At 45.7% G+C, this 17,599-nt stretch overlaps 1 long non-coding RNA gene across 1 annotated transcript; it reads left to right on the forward strand.

The window, feature by feature from the left end:
- Nucleotides 1–201: 201 nt before the first annotated feature.
- On the forward strand, nucleotides 202–7,061 carry LOC144158206 (uncharacterized). The gene is made up of 3 exons (XR_013319985.1): nucleotides 202–3,960; nucleotides 4,053–4,175; nucleotides 5,227–7,061. It is a non-coding gene; the product is annotated as an uncharacterized LOC144158206 (long non-coding RNA).
- The last annotated feature ends 10,538 nt before the right edge of the window (nucleotides 7,062–17,599 follow it).

Raw genomic sequence — 17,599 nt, forward strand, 5'->3', positions numbered from 1 at the left:
GAAACACCAACTGCAGCCCAGGCGACACTTTCTCAACATGTCTTCAGCTCCCTCAGTGTTGCATTCACAGCTCAAAATGAAAGTTCTTGGAGCACCAGTGACTTGTCCAGTGACACACTCTTAATCTGGTTCCATATAAGTTCCAGTTAAAAAGGGTGATCCATATATTTTATGTGGATCCAAACGAAAGAATAACTGGAACGAAGCATATAGGTGGATCTTATCTGGAACCGCCAGCTTGTTTTCTTTATGTTCGTGGTTTTTATCGGGAACCGAAGAATTGGGGTCATGCGATGTCGGCGGTTCCGGTTACTGTTCCACTTATGTCCCAGTAAACGGTTGGGGAGAGCGCGTTTGTATATTTTTTGCTCGTTTCTTGTTCCACATAACTCGCGCATGGCAGTGAAGTATGCTCTCTTTCATGCATCAACTGGAACAATGAACCGCATATATATTAGGTGCTTCTTGACCCAAGATGCACGTGCGCGTTTAATATACACGCGCACACCGCAGATAAAATTTAATGAACTTCGCCGACATCTATGAAACTGCCTCGCAGCAGTTAACTTTCATAATACGGCTAAGCTGTAGTTTTAGTGATGTCCTTTGACAGAAAACGAAATCCCACTTTTTTGTCAACGCCGTACAAAGCATTAAAAATGTCGAGAGGAGGATATCTTAGGCAAAAGAAGAAATTGCAGGAACCCATTTCCAGGTGTTCTGCGGCACCGAAACCGCTTTCGTGAACATCGTATTTTTCTAATTTGAGGCGTCAAGTATACAAAATCACCAGTGACTTCAATTTGAGAAGGACTAAACGTCTTCCCTTTCCCCGTCTGCCGTTCGGGCAAAGCCATAGCTGCTATAGCGCTGAAGAATTCGTGGTGCTTTTTTGAACATCTTCATTACGAAATACTGATTGAGGCCATTACATTTTATGCAATTGGTTTACAAAGTTTCGCAGAAACAGCAGTTTTTGTTCAACACTCAGTCATCATCTCGCTGTGGTGTAGTACGCGCTCAATGGTACTTAGTCCACCTTACTTATGTTGTGATGGGGTACATACCTAATGGTAACCGACTGCGTCACATTTTACACCTCACACATCATGCTACGCATGCAGTTATATGCTAAGAAGTTCGTTTTTGTATTTTGTCTCGTCCCGGCTATTAATTTTCACAAGCAATAACGAAAGCCTCTTTGCAGGAGGAGAACGAAGAACCCGGAGAACTAAATCTACCCCGCGGCATCTGCCTTACATTCTATATATTTATACTGAAATGTCACTCTTATTTCAAATTATGCATTGCAGTATCGCGAAAATTCGCAGTTTTACCCTAATGTTGTTACTTGCCATAGTAATTCAAGTTCACCGAATGACCTGCCTTCTCCTCCTGGTCCCCCCGTTGCTCTTTTCCTGCACTATTGGTGTTCATGAAGACAAACTGCTGGAAAACGGGAAGGTGTATTATTACTCGCTTATTAGCGAGTAATCACACTGGATTCACTATACGGAAGTAGTTTTCTATAACGTGGATATCAAAGAGCGTCGCAGTATATATTATTGGTATTGGAAAGACTTGTTGTGAAGAGAACGCAGTCAATAAAGAAGCGTCGTTTTGTTTTCACTGCAAAGAACGAAATAAAGCTGTCATCGAAGTTTATGCACACATACCGCACGCGCTCACGGCCAGCGGCGAGAAACAACTTTAGCCCAACTAACGTGTTAAATTGGATAATATCTGAGCTCTTTGTTCCAGCCTCAGAGCCGCGTAGACGTCCGCTTAGAGGCCTACTCCCATTTTCCGAAGCAAATATAAGCGATCAAGGGTGCCGAGCTTGTGATCTCTTCCGCGGACTGGTCACTGGCCACGGCGTGCATCGCCCAAGGCACGGAGGAAGAAAAAGTTGGCCGAAACCATTACGAAACGACCGCCACTTCAGTGCGGCATGCCGTGCGCATGCGTTGACAGCCGCAAGGCAGCGCCGCTTGCGTTGATGCATGGTATAGTGGGACGGCAACGGGTACAACGACGATAAGGAAAAACGGGACTGCGTGAACACTTTTAATGACAGCAGCGCCCCTACGTCTCAACGTTTTCGCAAGCTAGTTTTTGTTCGTCCGCATGCAGCGCCACCAGTGGCCTTCTATAGCGGTTTTCTTGATTGCTCGCGTTATGCGCCTGATGTACTAAATGAACTGTCGGTCAGACTGGCGGGAACGGTTACCAGTTTGGTTGTGGCGTGAAACTGCGGATTTCTTCATGTCCTCGGGCTGTATTTACTGTTCGACGAAGTGAAGTATTGCCGGGAGGCGCAAAAAAGGTCAGTGCTGCTTATTTATGTTCTGGTAACGGTTGTTGTTCATTGACTTGTTCATCACTGCGTGCTATAAACGTGCCGCTCCGCTGCCTGTCCGATGCGAGAAACGTTTGCGGCCGTCGGAGTCGGCTTGACATTTCTGACTGCATACGTTAGCTAGTGCTATTTAGAAAGTTGCTGGTGCGCGCATTTCTCGAGTCTGCATATCCCCTTATGGTGTGGTGTTGCTTAGTTGTAAATTGACGGTTGCTGCACCTGTCAGCGGTACTGAATCTTCTCGGGTTAGTCGCACGCTATTGTCTCGCGCGCACACACTGCACGGCTTGTTTGTCGGAGCGTCTGTCTTTAGCCTTATCGGTATTTTCAAACTTCCGTGTTCATTGCGTTGTGTTGGTCTTCTGAGAGCCATACATTTACTGTGCTAATCACGCTATTCCGCCTAATGTTGATGTGCGTTCAAGACGTTGGCGGCAGCACTGCTTACGTTTATCTGTGCTGTGTGTGTAGTTGTTCCCCGTTTCTTCCAATGCCTTCGATGAATTCAGATGGTCTATTTACACTAGTCAACTTTAGTTGGCTCCCTGACGTGTAGTGAAATGCAAGGGAAAGGGGTTGTCTGAGCAGCAGCGTAGTAACAAAACGTTCCTTTTGTGGAGGGGAAGTCAGGTGGAAACACGCAGAAAGTGTGGAGCCGTTTCTATGCTGTCAATGTCAGTAGTAACCTGAGACCTCAGAATAATTACCCATAAAGCTCACGTGTGGACTATTAGAAGTTTTAACGTCACAAAGTAAGTTTAAAAATAATTCATTCCTGCCATTTTATGCTATCAATGTCAGTAGCAACTAGAGAGTTGGAATAATGTTCGAAACGCTCAGGTGCAAAGTTGTTGAATCATGGTGTGCACCAAACATTAATCCATTTTTGTTCTCCTTTGAACGTAGAAATTATACTGCAAAAGCTGATTGCTACATTCTGTATTCATACTCTATGACCTGTTCAGAAAGAGTCTGTGGCTGACTGTGGAGACATTTGGCCCTCCACTGATAGGTTGTGACAAATGTTTTTGTTTCTCTGCAAAAAAAAAATGAAAACAAATTATTTCCATTCTTTACATGCTCCTGCAAAGTCATGGCTGTGGCATTTATTGGCTGAAGACATCTTCGGCATGCTGTAGGGTCGTCGGGGAGAGTGCGGCGGATTATGAATGCCCTGTGGAGCTCGTAAGCCTCAAAAGAGTACCGTTTGAGTCGTGCATATTGTACAGATATTCACCAGTTCGCATAGACCAAGGACAGGTGAGCTTAAAGTATGTTCAAATATTTTTATATCTCAAATTGTTTAGCAAGAAAAGATTACCAGGGCTTCCGCTGTAAAAAAGACATTCGACTTTCGTGGAACGAATCAGATATTGTTCAATATTTTCTCGCGCTCCCTGGGTAAAGCAAGGCATAAATTTATTCTCTGATATGTTTGTACTGTTTATTTTCTAGGCAATAGGGCGAAGATAGACCTAAAACAGCTATACAAGGAATGCATATGGCCATTTTAATTGTATTTGGACCCCTTCTTGGAAGTGTATCATCAGAAGGCAACACATTAAAGCTCTTGCACGGGATGAAATCATTGCATTCTACAAGTAAGTACGCACTGCCATTTTTGGGTCTTTCATGGCGCGTTTTTAGGTAGTTTCTTTGTAACTAATGGTTTGAAACTTGAACTTCTTTTCAGTGACAGCTTGGCTTGTGGCTCAAGGTGACAGTAGGAGCTTTTCGGAACACGTTAGCGAAACTTTCCTGGAAGTGCACTTTGAGACGTCCCTGGCAGAAACACCCGGGTCTTAATTTTGGTTGGGTAAGCTGGCATTTTGTTTTTGCGGGACTCAATTTCTGGGGCTGTTCATCCTAATAAAATCTCACTGTTAACAAGTTATCGTGAACGCCAATATTGGCCATTGTGTTCACATTCCGCCTATTACGGATGCTCCAACAGTGGCCAAAAAAAACACTATTTTGTATTTAAGTTTTGTAAATATTTAGCTTTTACACCTTGAGAGTTGTTGCTGTGATTTGCCAGCACCACGGACACGCCCAACGTGGTTGCTGCTACAACAATACGGTGGCAACTGACGATTTAAATTTCCCGCTTTTAATACGCCCGTAGCACCAATAATACTCCGAAATACAGCCGTAGCATGAGTAATGCTTGCATTGGATTTTGACAGGTGGTTAAATAAGGGGTAATTTTTTTAAGGGAATTGTTTAGAGCACAGAAAGTGTCGTCTTCAAGAAAATGTGCTATAGTTATGATTTATAAGAAAATTGTGCAACAGCCTAGTTCAGCATTCGTCAGCTCAACTTCTGCCTCATACCACTACGAACCATGGAGGTAATACATATCGAGAGGGAAATATTTTAGGTGGAACTAATTCCCCCCAAAATTTCTGCCACAGTGCGATATTAATGATTTCCTATGACTGGCCATTTATTTCTTTGCGGTAGAAACATCGTTTAGCTGTAAGTTATATTAAGCCAGCCTCACTACAGCATTCTAGGGAGCACATTATACAGTACAGAGAACATTTTTTGCAGAGAGAAGGTGTGTAAAATATAATGCCGAAAGGTTATTATAGTAATTATGATTTGATTAATAAACGAAACCTCTCAAGGATAAAAAACCTTATATTCAGGATACCGAGGCAGCAAGGTGGGATACTTTCCAGAATCAGGGCAATTTCATTGATTGTCTGTGGTGATATTGTTTAGCGCACTTTCACCTTTAGCAGCACTCCCAGAAAAAACGCAAGAAATCACTGATTTTAAATCAATTAGTGTGTTATGAAAGGGCCTAAGCAACTCACTCATTTAAAGCAACCATGTAACAAAATATTCTTGTTTCCTTGAAGGTACATGAGGTGAGCAGTAAGTCTTCTCGAGGCCCGGTTATTCTGAGAGAAGGGACTGGCGCCATCAATATTGCCCGCAAGAAACACATCACGGATTCGCCGCCTGCATTGTCACTTCAGGATGTGGTCATCCTCTTCGCCGCATATGTCATCTTTTTCGTCGTGTCATCATGTTCTTATGGTTGTGTGCCTTTGAAGAGTTCTTGGGACTTTTGCAGGGAGTTCTTGGAAAGCATGAGAAATTTGACAGTGGCCTGGTGTCATTTAAGTTGGAGTCTTTGTTGAAATACTTGAAGTGTTCAGCTCTACTTGGGATTTTAAATTATTGGTAGAGGTTAAAGTATCTCTTGAAAGGCATGAAGGACGTCAGATGAAAGGCTTGAAGGGGGTGAAATCAGATGAAGAGGTTTAAGTTACTGGCACATGCAAGTTTCATGTCAACTGAACACTGAAGTCGTGCCTTATTTTTCATCATTGGCACAATGCGCAGGCTGTCTTTGAATCTATAGTGGGTGTTAATGTAGTTCATGGCACCGCATTGTAACGTCCTATTATTCAAGTGTAGCTCATGAGATTTTTTTTCGTGGCAGTGCTGCTGCTGATGCAAAAGTGACAGTGCTTATTTACGCAGATGGCTTGCGCCTTCATTAATAAATTTTAGTACTGTAAGGGAGCTGACACCCATGCCGTAGAATAATTTAAAATGTGCTTATTTGGCTTGAACCAGTCTTCTCCTTTGAACAAAGTTGCATTTCTTGCTTGGCAGAAGCAGGGATTTGGTCATAATTACACTGACAGCAAGACGAGAGGGTTTTTATAGCACGCAACTGTGAATTTTACCTAAGGTAAAACGTTGAGGCTGGAAAAAATGCTTTCAAGTCTGCTTTGTAAAACTGGTCCCCTGTATGATTCAACGCTGGCTTGTTTGCTTCTTAAGGATGTCTGACTTGTTCCAGCTTGAATTGATGACGTATATAATTAGTCTGCTTGTTAAATTTTATTATGTGTAACATGCTTCCAGCTACCTGGTTTGCAAAATTATATAAGATTCACGCTAGCTTTCGTGAGATTTCCTGGGATGAATTATTTTAAACAACTACAAATTGTTTGGTCATGTAACGTGCCTTAAGTCAAAGGCCTTTTCAGGACGCCCATAAAGTCTATTTTGCCTACAAATAGCTTGATGTTACACTTACGTCTGGTGTCAGGAAACTACTATCTTTAATAATCATGTTTTAATTGTGGCATACTGCCGCATGTGACCTCTCGTGTCAAAATGTTTTATCGTTAATCTTGGCTCGAGCGTTGTTTTCCTAAACTCTTGCACTGCACTGTTGTAGGTTTCTGATAACACAACCGTGTATGGCTTATTTTTAGGCCTTTCCCTACAATTTAATAGCAAACTGCATTTTCCCAAACAGTTATGCGTAAACACAGTATGGCAAGCGCAATGAGGTATTCCGCCTTTGATTTACCTTGGTTTATCTGATAAGACAGCATATTTGATGCTCACTGTTGTATAATGTCTGTGTCAGTGCCGCGGTAGACGCACACGTCTATTTATTTATGAAGCAGTCGACCCTAATACCGTCTTTACTACCCATGTTTTTGAGTAAAAGTGAATATGTGAAAATGCCACTTGGAGCCTAGTGTTATCGTTATGGTATTTATTCCTTGTACGTTGGTCATTTTCTGTGCAATTTAAAATAGACAGCTATTGAAATCTGAAATGTATGAATACTAACACCAAATAAAGTTGTATAGTATGTTGAAAAGCAGTGTATGAGTCATAATAGTTTGTTTCGTGCGTATTTAATGCAAGTATATTGTTTCTTTTATATGCAGCTGAAACCCAGCACAGGATTCTGCTGGTGAAGCCAAAGAGGGTGTGCCGCTCTAGGTGCCTCAGACCAACTTTTATATAGAACTGTGCTCCGATAGGCAACTGTTGGGAACTGTCAGGGACCACACTGCTTCGGTGGTTTCTGCTTTCCAATTGTTGGTATCACTGCGGGTCATATATCAAGGCTGTGTTAAAATGGTGCTTGCGGTTTCCTGCTGATACCAATGCATCTGCCAGCCTGGCATATGACCTCGGTGTATACCGACAGGAAAGCAGAAATATTGGAAAAGTGGAGTCCCATAGACAGCTTCCCAGTGCCTATAGGAACACCGTTTTATATAAACAGCTGGTCTGAAGGTACCTGGAACGGCGCACCGGATAAATTCCATAATCATTTTACATGGATCAATGTTCCAGTAACTTAAACTACCCTTTTATTTGGAACAGTGATCCGCATACTTTTATTTGGAACACCGATCCACATAATTTAGTTGCAAAAATATGTGTTGCACTGTTCCACTTAATTTTCAGGATATGTGGAACACGGTTCCAATTATATAACTGGAACTTTTTTGCAAAAAAGTTCCAGTTACTAAGTGGATCTTACGTGGAACCAGATTAAGAGTGCAGGTGCAGCAGGCAATGGGGATGGAGCATCTTCATGACAACAGGAACTTGCTGAATACAGAAAAACGAAACACAATACAGCATGAGTGACCATACTCTGCAGGACTGCATTTTAGGTAGTTGGACTGACAGGTAATAAATGAGTTTGTTCCCAGCTCGCAAAAAAGCCTAGCACATGTTTGGGGAGGGGGCGGGGGTGATGCACATCCAACTGCAGGCAAAAGTGGCGACATTCCAAGTCACTGAAATTTTTGTAGTGCCTGTGAATGTGGTCTCCTAGCAAGCGAAAGAAAATGTACAGAGGCTGTAAGTGAGCCTTCACATCCGTCAACGGTAGCGAAACCCAAATGTCAGTCTGAGCAAGCCAAGAGTTCTTTTGTAGCATGCTTTGGCAGCATGACAAGCTAAGGAGGGTTGCAGCATGCAGTAACTGAGGACAGCCAGGCTGTACTTGCGGGGAATAAATAGGCAAAATACGATGGTGTCGTTGTGTCAAGATTACGGTGCACATTAAATAGCACCAGGTTGTCTAAATTAGTCCGTAGCCGTCCACGATGCTGTGCTTCATGGCCCAGGTGTTGCTTTTTTTTTAAGATTAAACAGTGTAAGCAAAAGCAGGCATTTTCTGTTGTACAGGAGTATCTGTCCCCACAGTTGGCCTCTTCTAGCACTGCTAGTTTAGCCGTGGTCAATTGTAGCAGCACCGAATACCCCCCCCCCCCCCCTCGGCTATCCAAAAAGAACCCATGGCAGCATGCTTCCGAAGCGTGAGTGGACGGGGCTGCAGCACCAGGTGGGCCATTGTGGGCCATGGCCCAGGGTGGAAGTCCTCTGCAGCTTAACGGGCTCAGGCAGGGTTGGGTATGCACCATCCCGGGGAAACGGGCATTGGATGAGGGGTGCAAGAAAACATACAGGCAGTCCGGAGCAACATTTTCAGCTCCGAAACAGGCTAAGTTGACGGCATGCGCACACATAAGCATGATATAGAACACCGATTTATGTGGCAGAACACAGGGCACTAGCTTTCATTGTCCCGTCACCTGTTGGTCCGCGGGTGCAAGCACCGCTCCTACCAAGCAGAGGCATGGGCTTGAGTTGCAACATGCTTGGGCCAACCTAGATGAACCACCCAGTCCAGTTTTCAGTCCAAAGATTACCAGCGTGGGAGGACATGCAATTTGAATGCAACTGTAGTGCATACCATAATTACAACAACACATTTATTCTTAATGATACTGCCATCTTTTACCAAACAGGAATGTGCAGGCTGAGTTTTTTAAATGAAGTATATGTTGTGCTGGTTGAAATCTGCTAATACTAGCCCGCCTCCTTGGTAGGAGCCTCCCTATCCGCCACCTGGGAGACGCGCTCTCTAGCAGGCAGGCTCTGCTGAGAGAAAAATGTTCTGGCTCACTGCCAGATGCAGCATAACACTGCAGCCTCACCATGGGAAGACCCGAAGGTGTGGGGGGGAGGGGAAGAGAAGGGGGTGTAAAGAGGTGGCACATGTGAATTGACACGGTAGATGCAAAATACATTCTGCGGGCTGAATACATAGAGAAAATGCATGCATATTTACAGTGCATACGTATTTACACTATATACATATTTACACTATATACAGATGCTCACTAGCAGCCCTCGGCAAGAAGAAGGCACCTCTTGTGTCCATCCGAGCCCATGCAGTGGCTTACCACGCGTCAGCCTCATCATTATTTATACTATATACAAATACTTACCAGCAGCCCACATGGCCACGCTCGGAGGCACCTCTGGTGCTCTAACACATGTACCATCCAAGCCATGGCCACGCGGCTGCGTGCCTTAAGTTCGATGTAGAGACTCGGCAGCTGCTTGGGTAGGAGAACATGACCAGCAAAGGACATATTAAAAGCTGCCACCGAAACGTTGCCACTCTCGCCCTTTTGCACAAACGCCAGTCTCAACAGTATTCATGCCCTGATGATGTGCTTATCACATCACTTGCCAAGTCGCCATCCATAATTTGCTTCTTCAGTATTTCTTTCTGATGCTCAGTTGGCTTCGAAAGGCTACTAGATGGGGCTGCCAGCCTGCGCTTTTTTGTGGAGTAAAACCTAGGCTGCTGCATAATCTTCTTGTTCGCGAGTTCTTTTGGCAGATCTGAAACCTTGGAAACATTACGGTCCTTTTCCCACATTTCCAATCCATGGTCCACAAGCTTGCTCATCTTGTCTTGGGTTTCTGCAGATGAAGATGCATAGCATGTTGCCAATGTTTCCAGCTTTATTTTAAATGCAACGGCGCGTTCTACACTGGTAGATGCCTTTGTTTTTGTTATGCTGTCAAGCACACGCTTTGCCTCATGTTCCTTGGATACACTGTCAGGCAGCTCCTGCACGTTCTCGTCATCTGTTCTTGCAGCATTACTTGCCATTAGCACAGCATGAATGTGCTTGCAGACAGTGAAGTGGATGAGGTGTTCATCACAACTGCAAGCATACATGTCCACACAGACGTTGCATTCGTCACATTTGAGGGGACAGCAGACTTCATCAGCTACTTTCGAAACAGTGTAGAAGACATCCGGGTTCACCTGGGAAGGCACGCTCCATGTTCCATCCTCATTTGGTTGTACACTGCTAGTGAACTTCTTTGCAGCTTCGTGGCTGTTCAGGATGTTGCTCATTTTCCGAGTCCTCCGACCCTGTAGAATGGCAATGGCCCTGTTCCTGATATTCCTATACGTCATTGTCATCAGAGCAGAAATTAGCCTGTCTACACGACGGTTCTTTTCGCCTTTCATCACATCGTGCTTCAAAGTTCTATGCATCCTCTCGAGATGCATGTTGATGTTCACACCAATCCGAAGTCTATAGCAATAAGGCCAGAGTAGCAGGCGACCTGGAGCTGCGTAGTACCTACTAAAGTACTCCATGAAATCTTCCAAGGTAGGCTCATTTTCTTCCAACTCTATGAAACCCTGCAGGAGGCTCTGTAACTCATCTTGATCAGTGCACGTCATGAGAACACGAACGGCTTTGTAAACAACTGCTTGAAGCTCATTACCTGGTAGAAGGCTGTGGATCTTCTCCCTCCAGTTCTTGTCCACATGCCAAGTGCAAAGAAGCCTGTGTACTGGCTGTCCCATCACAGATTTCCATGCGTCGTAATATTCTATGGCATCGTCGGACATGAAGATGTCAGATGTGATCGCTCCTGTGGCTAGCTTCAGACTTTCAAAAAAGGCCTTCAGCGTTTTCCCATTTGTTCTGTTGCTTATCAAATGAGCTATGGGTAAACCTTTCTTATACTCATCTAAAACTAGAAGCGTGGTTAGCTGGAAGTCATAACTGTTAGTTCCATGAGTAGAATCAACGCACACAATGCCAGACCCATATTCGTTTACATCTTTTCCTGTAGCTCTGTCATTAATGCTAGAGCAAAATCTTCCTTGCTGAAAGTGTTGTCTTTCACCTGCTCTCCCTGCTGCTTATACAGCCGGACAACTGGCTCATCTTGGGCCTTCATGGCTTCCACCCACATGTTCACGCTTGTTGCATCGTCAGGATGGCACCGTTCTGGAGCAAAAAGGTTGAATTGACGACGAATGTTGTGGAGCTGTATGCGCTCTGTTGCCTGTAAAGGTGTTAAATCAGCTCCACCGATGCTTGCGCTGATCCTATCCATAATTGGGCTCCTGCTATTTTCGCTCTTTCAGCAGGGGTCATCATCAAGTGAGTAACATCTCTGTCGTGCCCATAGTGGTGCTTTTGATACGACACTTCAACAGAAGCTCCAGGAGTGCCGTCAGCATTTGTGGTAGCAGTTATAGAGGCTAGACAGATCTTGCCAGACTTGCAGGATCCTTGACTTTTCATCAAACGCACTCCTTTGCCTCGCCTGGGCGCAGCCGTTCCTGACCTGTGGCAGCGATAGTAGGTCCGCAACTTGCCACCGGCAACGCTTGAGGCACCATGCTGTTTAACGAAGCGACAGCGCTGGCTTTCCTCCTCACCTAATCGCCATTTATCAAAGTCTGCAACAGCGAAAAAAATGGGAAGAACCGACGCATTAGAGAGCCAAAGCATGATGACAGTTTCTATCAGAGGTTAACAGAACACATCGTACTGCCTCATGACAGCCAATGCCTGCAAGCCAACTCATATCCTTTTCCTTTCCCTTTCCCCACCCCTCCCCAAACGAAAACAAGAAAAAAGTGGGGAACAAAACCAGCATTAGCAAAACTATGTCTGGTTTACAGCCAATTAGATTTTAATGAGCAGGGGCAAGTGCCCAAAATGTAAATTTCAGAAAAACACAAACTGTCGATTAAAAAAAAAAGCACCAAAATACATGGAAATCACAACACGAAAAGAGCACAGGAGCACAACACTGCAGTTTGAAGAGGTCCTAAACCAATGCCTGCAAGCCATGCAAAGAGGTGAAGTGTTACATAATGCTTGTAGTGTCCACACATGCACGGCTGCTTTTCGAAATGGTATCAAAACACAAAAATGTCGGCCAAGGGCACTTAACTTTCTAGTGAGCAGTGAGAAGGTACATTTAGCACTGCTTGCTATCTTCACCGATAAAGCCTATTCAACACCGCTCACATTCAGGAACATATGAAAGCTAGATCTGAAACACTGCAGCAATAATTGCACTTTAATACGGTCATGAATGTGGTGGGCTTTGGCTTTGAGTTGCGAAGGGTGATGCACCTGACCTTACGAAGAGGGAAAAAAAAAAGAACGAACACCAACGCGCATCCCCGCAGGCTTGTCAAAAGCAAGGCATGCCTTGCGGGTGTAACTGCAAGCGTCATGCGCATTATTAGGAAGTTTTAGCATATCGTTACCGTGTTTGCGTTACCAGAATCCGGAGCTTCCATTTACCGCTGTAAACGGTGGAACACGTTTTAGACCCGCCGCGGTGGCTCAGTGGCTAAGGCGTTGCGCTGCTGAGCACAAGGTTGCGGGTTCGATTCCCGGCCGCGGCGGCCGCTTTCCTGGTGGAGGCGAAAAGCAAAAACGCCCGTGTGTACGAGATTTCGGCGCACGTTAAAGATCCCCAGGTGGTCAAAATTAATCCGGAGCCCTCCACTACGGCGCGCCTCATCGCCTGCGTTGCATCGCCGCGTTAAAGGGACACTGAAGTGAATTGGTCAAGCTCCCGTTTTTGCTTGCACTGTGTAGACTGGCTCAAATTAGCACACTTCTCATCGTTTTTACGATTGACAAATCGGTAATTATTTTACAAAGCGCGAAAGAAGAAAAACTACCATGCGCGGTTTGCGGCGGCCGCACCAACTAAGGCTGTGACGTTGAGAGGAGGGGCGCCGTAATTGGACGATGCCCAAGGTTAGCAATCACACAAGTTTCGGTTTCGGTTTCGGTTCTGTAAAACATAACCAATGGCTTTGTTGGATGGGCATTCTCAATATCTCAGTAATCATCGTACCGCGCTTCTGCCATGTTGTCGGCTGTAAAATGCACAAGATAAGCCTCCCAGGACGGCTTGTAGTCGTAGCATTCACTAGCCGAGACCTACGCAGTGCATGAACGCCCTCCGCGTACCCGCAGACGCCCAAATGTCATGCGCTTTTCCCCCATATTTGGAGCTTGCCTCCCTCATGCCTGTATCGTAAAAAGCGTGTTCGCACCAGGCCAAGGGTCTGTTCATTCTGGCCTGTGACCACTGCCTGCAAGCAGTCGGTGCTTATGGCAACAGCACGACAACGAGAACTCGCTAGCGCGCCATGCATGTGCCAGCCTGCGCGCGTTTTGTGAACTAGTTCGTGTAGCCATGAACGTTGCGGCCCAAAAAAAGGTGAACTCAATATAGAAAACATCGGCGGAAAACAAAAAAGTTAACGTAAAAAAAAAAATTCCCCCGCATTTCCCCGAGGGGGAGAATGTGAAAGTGCGAATGCACGGTTGTCGGCCCGCTTGCGGCGCTTGCGCTCGGCCCCCGCAGCCCACCGCCTCGCCGCCTTCTCTTCCATCTCTTCCATCGGGTTTGTAGTATCACGTGTACACCATGGTTATCAAGCCGCTATAACGCCGCTGAGTCGCCAACGCACGCCGCTGACGACGTAGTTTGAATGCGTTAAAGATATAAGGCGCGATACTGACAATATCAGCGTCGCGTCCGTGGCTTATTCGGTTGAGCGTCGGGCTGCGGCCCGCAAAGTCCTCGGATCGAAACCTGGCGCCGGATGCTGTTTCTTCTTTAAAGAGCGCTGCGGACGCCGCCGACGCCGCCGCCGACGCCGGCGGTGGATGGTTTGGGGTCGCTTATAAAGATTCGCACTTAAAAAAAAAGCACGTACCCGCGGAGATTCGAACTCGTGACTTGCAAAACCTTTGCGGTTACATATCCAGCGCCCCAGACTACTGAGCCACGGACCGGGACGCGAAGGGCTTGCTAATATAGGGTATATATTGTACAACCGGTTTACACTTTTATTTAGTTTTGGCATTTCAAGCAGCTTAGGTGACTATTTGTTGTACTGCGATCGTGCAGTAAGCGTCGCCCGAGTTTCCACAGTTGCTCACGTCTAGCAATTGCATTTCGTGGACGGAAAAGCGTTCGCAGATGCGTAGTCGTGCTGCTGACCGCTGTGCTTGTTCGCCCAGCGCAAAAAAGTGCTTCCCGCGCCCTAGTTTTACGCTGTACGGTAAAAATATCAGTTGATTTTATTTCCTTAGTACCTATATTGACTTCGCTGACTCTTCTCCCGCCTTCAAGAGGACATATTTTCCTACTGGCGTACCAGTCAGCGAAGCGTCGCATGTGCGCTTGTGCAGCACTTGTGTGAAGCGAACTTGACTTGGAACTAGATACAGTGTACAAACAAACCAAGTAAAGAAAGGCACATTCTTCCATTCACAAACGTGTCCTAGCTTCGTTTCAACTAAGCGAACGAATTGCGACCAAGCAATTTTTTTTTAACCTCCTTGATTGCGACGACCGGCGGACGAAACGCTGGGCCGACTGACTCTGTCGGCCGGGGAGCCGTGCAGTAGCGCAGCCGTGGCGCAGCCAATTGCCAGCTCATCCCCTCCTGACGTCACACGAAAACGCCACAGAAAATGGGCGAGCGTAAAGAGAGGAGGACAGCATTTTCGAATTAGTTTTTCTACTAAATAAAATCGCGTAAACGCGCCTAGAGTGGTCGAAACATGGCCTGGGGACTCCGGACTACAATTTGCGCTAGTAATCCCGCAATGTTTACATATCACTTCAGTGTCCCTTTAAACCGTGCCATCAGAAACACGTTTTAGCTATCCGTTTGCGTATCCCGGCCGCCGTAGCAGGTAGCGACGCCTGTTGAATTTGTCTCAAAGCAAATTGCGCATAATTTTGTTGCTAATAGCTATTTGTATTCGTTTAAGGTAACTTGAATATTTCACATTTCAGGTGAAGCATTCACACAAGCTGGAATTGTTTTGAAAATACTGTAGCCATCACCTGTACAGCTTTAAAAAGAAAAAGTGTTGGTGGCGCCATCTACTTAGTAAAGTAAGAATCAAAGTAAAATAGAATTTACCCCAGCGCTAAATATTTAGGCAAGAAATTAGTAAAATATGTAGTAATTACTCAATAACCTACACTACGTTGCCCAGCACAATTTTGGAGGCCTAAAAGCACTTTGCGAGCTCGGAAACTTATCGGAACTGTTTGAGGCGGGCAAGGCTTAGAACGAGTATGGATAGCCATTTTGCTCGCTCATCTGAGAAAAATGGTCGTTTGTCGCTTTCCTGAGCATTATTTAACAAGAAACACGTAATAAACAGCATCAATAAGATTACTTTCACAGACTGTACCAAGCATAGGTACCAAGCATAAAGCGCCGAGCGCACTGCATTTGTTGTATTCAATACGCGACGGTACACTTTGTCTGCTAGAAGCTCGCTGGCGACGCTCATGCGCAGTCGACTCCCGCAAACACGGTAAACGGTAACGTAAACACGGTTGTGTCGCGTTGCCTTGATTCCAAGATTTTTTTTTTTAGCGCCGCCACGACGGTGGACCGAAACACAAAGACACACCGTGCGCTGTGAGTCTTCCTTCCGTTTCGTTCCGCCGTCTTTGCGGCGCTTTTAAACCCTTGCAGTGATGTACCATCTCGCCAGAACCACGGCTGCGCGTCGTAATGTTGTTGTAATATGGTGAATGCGCGCAACTGCCACTTGCGAACGTTACCATGCTAATACGTTAGGTTAAGTCTCCTGCCACGCGCGTGGCACGAGCTGCGCCCCCCTGGCAACAGCTGCTGCCACGCAGAAGTGACGTCAAGCTAAAGTAATCACGTGACTTCCTGTGACGTCACAATAAACGTCATATTACGTCATTTGATCATGCCACTTTTTTGTGTTAACGTACAGTGATTCTAGCCACTGTAGTTAACGACGACGGTGTTCGCGTCTTGTGTCCCGATGTTCTCCGCCCGTGGTTCGAATGGCAGGCCTGACGCATCTTTACGTCCTTATCTCCCTGTAGCGGCTGCCTCGCGGCGCTTTTTTCTTGTTGGGAGGTGTGCTTGTAATTATTTAGGTTGGGTATTTTTTGTGAACTTGCTGTTGCACGTCTTGGTAAGCCTAACGCATTGTTTTCTGCACGCTGCTTCGCCCCGCTTTTTACATGCTCCTAGAACTGTACTATTGTCGTTTAATATTTTGTAAGCTTCACGTTGTTTTGCAGTTCGCGTGCTACCGGCTTTACGCGCCTGCATTTGTTGTCTACTTGTGCCTCGCTTCTTTTATGCCAAGCCTTGTGTTCTGATTCTGGAGTGGTGGCTCAATTATAAAACGTAGGGATCAGTATTTTCCATCGCGTCGCGCCGTGGCGAGCGACGTAGTGTCAGCGTGTGCACGAATCGAGTGTCGTCAGGTAGCGCACGGCATCATCGAACGCAATCCGATCTCGCATGTAGCTTCTGCAATTTTTCCCCCCGGGGCAGTAGTACTGTCGCCGAGAAATGTATCCCGACTATTCCACAGGAACGATCTGTGCACGTGGCGCTGCAGAATCCGTGAAGGGAGCGCAGTTTCACTGCCGTGGGTGGAGCCCAACTGCGCGTCCAAAGATATATCTATTCAAGATACCACTGAAACCATTCGCTGACTGGCTGGCTTCTTGTGCAAGGAGGCTCAAGCTCCAACTGTGCAAGCATGGGAGAAGTGCAGCCGATAAGATCGCCGTGTGAGCCAAGTTTGGAACTTCTGCTAATAGTCCTTTAAAAGCCTGGTGTACATAAGGTTAACAAGTGACAATTCAGTTATTGTTCATCTATGCTCAGATTTATTGCTTTGTACCATTGTGCTTTCAACTTAGGAAGTCTTAATGAAATGATAGACAAGGCTCAAAATTACTGCGTGGCTTTTATTTCCCTTTCCTTCGCTCCAGTACCTTTCGCCTCCTCTAACCTGGTTAGGCAACAAAACTTCCTCCTGCATCTGCTTTGAGTATGTATTTTGATAGGCTCGTTCCTTCTTTACTCTTGTGTTTGGCTTGGTTGGAATTGAACATAACCAGCCACAATACTTTCATTCACTCTCAGCAGGATGGGCTAATGATGATGAGAGCTTATCTCACAGGCTTGCAGTCTATGCACAAATTCCAAGTGGCTGACATATATATGCCCATCCCAAGCCCTCTGCGGAGTTCAACTTGACACTAATGCTTATATTCGCAACTGGTGAAGCGTGCTTAAGTGTCTACTGTCAAAGCCTTTGGGGTAGTGAACAGGAAGTTTCCAATTGTGAGGGGACGTTTCACATTCTATTGCTTTTTAACTCCGCACTGTGTAAACTGTTTTGGAAAATTGCTCAAGTGAATTTACTTAGTGGTAAGGGGCATTATAAAATGTCCCACATTTCGTTCACAATGATGCAAGTCTCGTCAGAAGCCAGC

The sequence above is a fragment of the Haemaphysalis longicornis genome, unplaced genomic scaffold (genome assembly GCF_048455015.1).
Source record: "Haemaphysalis longicornis isolate Haplotype H1 unplaced genomic scaffold, Haemaphysalis longicornis Haplotype H1 scaffold_10, whole genome shotgun sequence".
Lineage (NCBI taxonomy): Eukaryota > Metazoa > Arthropoda > Arachnida > Ixodida > Ixodidae > Haemaphysalis > Haemaphysalis longicornis.